Here is a 5,120-nt window from a genome sequence, read left to right on the forward strand (position 1 = left end):
GAAACCAGTATCAAACATGCATGATAGGTCTTTTGCTAAATTGAGCTTTAGTTACACAACATTAGGCTTTAGTGAAACCAAGCATGAGTGGAAACTTGCACTTGATAGCATACTTCAAAAGGACGCCAAAGTTATGATAACATAGCCTTAAGCCAAAAATTATTGTCTGACAACCAAGGCCATGATTATCAAAAGAGAATGACAGTACATGCACACATATTTGCGCATTTAACAGGAGCACATTTCCAGAAGTTTGGCACCGGTAGTTTTGAACATTCACATTTATTATTATGAAACACCTGTGGGCTATTTATTAAAAAGCAAAGCTGCGAACCACCCCAACGTTATTATCGTTCCTTAATGAGTATTAGACGAGTGCGGATTCCTGGGCGAAATGGTGTTTCCTATATTGCTTTAGACTTCCAGGTAAAAATCGGTTTATTCATATATCCTTATTAAACCTATTTAATAAATGTTGCGTGAACAGCTTCACAAACATGGCCAAATATACAAATTCTTTACCTCAATATTTGCACGGATGTATGCAACGCATTCCGAATTGTTTGGATACTGCCATTGAACAATTTCAGACGAATTCGAGTTTGAGCTACATTTATAAGATGGTTCTCAGGGGTGCACTTTCCCAGTACATCGTTGTTGTCGTGGTTCCCCACAGAAAAAACGCAGAATGTGGGAAAGTAGAAAGAACATTTATTACAAATTCACTTTTTCATACAAAGCAGTGTTTATGGCTATGTTCCCTACATTCTCCGTTTCACTCAGTCTAATATTACACTTGGAATTCACTCGTCTTTACGAATCCATCTTTACAGTTCCACGTGAGTTGTGATTCCCACGCCAAGTTATCGTTTTTTATGCAGCACTAACAAGTTTCTAGGCCGATTGCAATCTGTCTTTTGGACAAACTTTAAATGGTATCTATAGTTTCCTGCATGAAAAAAGGCGCTTGGAAAAATTCAGAGATAAGCTTCGGAATTTACGTAGTACACAAGCAGGCACAAAATCAGGGCACGTTGAAGATTTCCCTGCTTGTTCCCTGCTCCCGCAGATGGAGGTATATATGTGAGGGGCCGTCACTTGGATTTCCCCACCTTGAAGAGCCATCTACAGAAAATTTCAGAAAAAGAACAAAATCCAGTGCAACCATAAGCCCCTCACACCAAACCACAGGCATGTGAAGTACGAAAAATATATTGCACGGAAATGAAGACGGAGACCAGAGAATGAAATGAAAGGCCACACCAGAGGAGTGATTTACGGCCTTTCCTAATAATTTCACATAATTTCAGTAATCGTTACACAGAGTAATTTGGCCGCATTGTTCAGAACAACGCGAAGCCACTATAGTCATACCGGCCAACCTTCCCGAATTTTAATCGTGCCGTGTTCCAGTTTATCTCGCGAAATGTTTCTGCATGCTCACCCAGAACAGGAATGAACTTTGGGCTACGAGATAAACTGACATACATTTGCAAAAGAGAAAACAAAAACGTTTCCGCGCCTTCATGTGGAATCACTCGTACACGCAACAGAGCGAACGTCGCACTAAACCCAGGAAACGTGCTTTCACGATGCTGACACCACCTGCGTCACATTTTTGGCTGTACTTAAACATCCTCCTCCTCCCCCCCCCCCCCCCCCCCCCCCTCGCACTGGCAGTTTCATTTTGAACAAGGATCCCACGTGGAAGCCGAAACGTTTTTCATTTAAGTAAAGTGTTCTTATCGGTGGTTTCTTCCTCGGCTATCAGTAAAAAGGAATCACCAACTTACATTTTTTCTTCGTCCAGATGTGTTGTGGGAGAGGATACATCTAGAACTTGCACCGATCTTCAAGTGGCATTCCCAGGAGGTCTGTACCTGTAATGACTCGAAGGGTTATTTGGGTTAAAATGTAATAGGCTTTAGAGCTGGGCAGTTGGTATACATTCATAATGAAAGAACACCTCAAACTTGACAAGACGAAGAAAAGAACACAGCACAAGCACTCACTAACAACTGGAGATTTCTTACAGAGCTATTTTAGAAAAAGAGTTCTTCTTGTTGGCTCTGCAAAACCACGCATCCTATAGAATAGCTAGAGTTGCTGAAAAACTACAAAGCTCCATGCTGAGGAAATCGTCATGTGAATTCATAACGTTCATGTAATAACGAACTGATAGAAAGAGTCACTAAACATGAGGCGAAATAAGATACGAAATATAACATCATAACACTTGAAGAAAGGCCTCGCATTTTTACAAGTGAATCATACTTTTGTCTGTGCAGGCCTGGGTGCCATCTTTACAAAGAATATTTGAATGAATGTGTTTTAGTTATTGCATTTTCATACCGTTGTTTCCGCTGAAATCAGACTTCATTTCAACTTGTGTCATACGCAGGGGAGTCCTGGTTGTCAGCTCAAGGAACACTGCCTGCAAGAAAAAACAGTAGTGCTGATAAGTCATAGCATAGGTAGCCAGATGCAACCACACTTTTTGAACAGCCAGGATCCGATGAGGGTGCAGAACCCATTTTTACACCTGCACCTGTCTGTGTAATTCGTCACAATTTCTGTATCATCAAAAAACAACAATCAAGCAGCCTGCATGCTGGCTCATAAGTCGCTCTACTGCACTACACTAAAGTCACTCTACTGCACTACAGTCGCTCTACTGCACTACACTAAGATCACGCGAGACAGTCATTTGCCCTGCAATACCAAGCGAATAAATAAACGACTGATTTGTGCGAATGAGAATAATAAACCACTGAGCATGGTGGAAATGGCCCGCTGTCTCGAAATGACTACACCAAATTTACCCACTCAAGGAAAATAATGAAAAAAAGAAGAGTGTTGTACATACGAAAACGTTTTATTGTGCCGTAAGGCAAACTTTCACAAAAAAGAGGCTTGTGCTGGACAAAAGTGAGTTTAGAAATTTCGGGCAGCATTTAGTGGACTACTTTTCTGCAGCACACACCTTGTGTTTATCCAGATATATTACTACAAGACCAATAAAATGAACTCCATTCCGAATATATGCAGCGAGAAAAATGAACATTTTCCGACGACTGAAACAAAATGATAATACCTAGAGAATAGCGCGATAATATAAGACTTTAATGGGAAAAAAAATCAATTATTCAAACAGAGCTACCTGGCAATTACATGGTCCAATAACTCGTCAAGTGCGCCCGATGCAGCGAACAGCGTAAACAAAACGCTCAACACATGACGAAGGCGCGCAAACACAGCAGAAAGCAGGTCACGGGCGCCGTTATCTGTGCTTGCCCGATCGTCCGCTCTAGTCTGACGCAACGAACGCAAGCCCGTGATTTCATTCAATTGCCGTCGCGGACAACAGAAAACGTCCAGCGAAGCAACCAGTCAGGTAACGAAAATCCCTCTCGAATGCTGCCATTTCAAATTGAAAAGCCCCCAGCGAAAAGATACATCCAATGAAAACACCGAAACCGTCACGGGAATATACTCACCGAGTTCGCTTTCACTGGCGCCGGGGCATTGATCCAACATGCGAACTTGATGCTGGTCGTAGAAGAACGGGCCGTGAAGCGCTGCCAGTCACAAATGGGCTCGCCGCAGCCTCCGCGACTCACGTCGACAAATAAGTCTTGTTACAGCAATCCTCGCTTCATCGTAGGGGTATCACAGCGGTTAAAAGGCTCGAGTGGCGCGAAAACGCGGCCACCGGGCCTGCCGGCGCCGCCATTTCTCTATATCCCGTCATGCAACGGAGAAATCAACGGCCGCCGGGAGAGAAGGCGCGACGAGCATCTCTTAGAGGTTACAGGGCGTTTTATAGGTTACAACGTAGAGGTTACATGTCAGATTTTGTTGATGTAACCTATAAATCATTATTGTAACCTATAAATCGCTTTTAACCTCACGCTTGTAACCCTTAGAACGGACTGGGATAAAGAAAACATCAAAATGAATCCATTGTAACCTTTATTTTATAGGTTACTTCCGTTTAGAAGTTACATTAAGGGTTACCCGGATTAGAGTGTACGGAAGACGGCCGACTACGATGCTCGACGCCATGCTTCCGCATGTAAAAGACGACGACCTCAACGCCGACGTCCAAAATTACCTTCAACGTGCGGAGGAGGCCCGCCAGCTCGCTCGAGTTCGTATAACGGACCAGCAGCTGGTGGATGCCGGCCGCTACAACCTCCGACGCCGAGACGCCGAGTACCAACCAGGGGATCGTGTGTGGGTTTGGACTCCCATCAGCGACGCGGACTCAGTGAGAAGCTTCTGCGACGGTATTTCGGACCTTACGAGATTCTACGACGTGTTGGCCAATTAACCAACGAAGTGATCCCCGATGGTGATTCCGGCACATCACGACGACGCACGCGACCCGAAGTCGTCCACTTAGTTCGCCTCAAACCATACTTCGCCAGATGACGGACTTGTTTTGTTGTTGTTTTGTTGTTGCTGTTTGTTCGGACTGTAGTTTTATTTTAGCATCGGGTCGATGCACTCTTAGAGGGGGGGGGGGGGGGGGGGGTAATGCCGCGAACCATGTACGGGTTTGTTTATTTATTGTTTGTTTTTGATGCCTGGTCGCGCCTGCATCGAAACAGCCTGCAGAGCAGAGGCCGCGGGAATACGAATCGCCGACGCTCGCTAACGCACGTCAATTTGTTGACTGCTGCTTTGCCGCCTGTGTACTGTTTGAGTTGTTAGGGGAGCACAAGTTCGCTACAGTAAACTTGCTTTTCCTTGAAGACGACTGTGTCACCTTTAACTACGTGACAATATTGCTAAAGCCTACGACAGTGTCGAATATCACCCGTTGCTGTCTAGATTAGTGAGCTTAAACTTTCCGAAATAGATAATAGCTTGGCTATATGAATTTCTAAAAGATAGAAGATCCTTATGTGCAAGGGATAGCACTTGTTCCTCTAGGCGGCCAAAAACAAGATGGGTGCCCCAAGGGGCAAGCCTGTCGCCTGTGGTTTTTGACATACTGTTAAGTGCGGTCCCTGCGGTTTCGGGAGTCCATACATATGTCTATGCTGATGGTATTGCATTTTTCACTGCAGAGACTGATATTCAATCCCTTTACTCTTCACTCAAATTATATTTAA

The 5,120-nt window shown here is 44.2% G+C and overlaps 1 long non-coding RNA gene across 2 annotated transcripts; it reads right to left on the reverse strand.

The window, feature by feature from the left end:
- Nucleotides 1–691: 691 nt before the first annotated feature.
- Nucleotides 692–3,997, reverse strand: LOC144167614 (uncharacterized). Of its 2 annotated transcripts, none has more exons than XR_013322059.1 (4): nt 3,498–3,997; nt 2,353–2,434; nt 1,794–1,880; nt 692–1,125 (listed from the first exon to the last, which is right to left on the reverse strand). It is a non-coding gene; the product is annotated as an uncharacterized LOC144167614 (long non-coding RNA). The 2 variants fall into 2 exon arrangements; XR_013322060.1 differs by lacking the exon at nt 3,498–3,997 and adding an exon at nt 3,161–3,457.
- Between the last annotated feature and the right edge of the window lie 1,123 nt (nt 3,998–5,120).

The sequence above is a fragment of the Haemaphysalis longicornis genome, unplaced genomic scaffold (genome assembly GCF_048455015.1).
Source record: "Haemaphysalis longicornis isolate Haplotype H1 unplaced genomic scaffold, Haemaphysalis longicornis Haplotype H1 scaffold_2, whole genome shotgun sequence".
NCBI lineage: Eukaryota > Metazoa > Arthropoda > Arachnida > Ixodida > Ixodidae > Haemaphysalis > Haemaphysalis longicornis.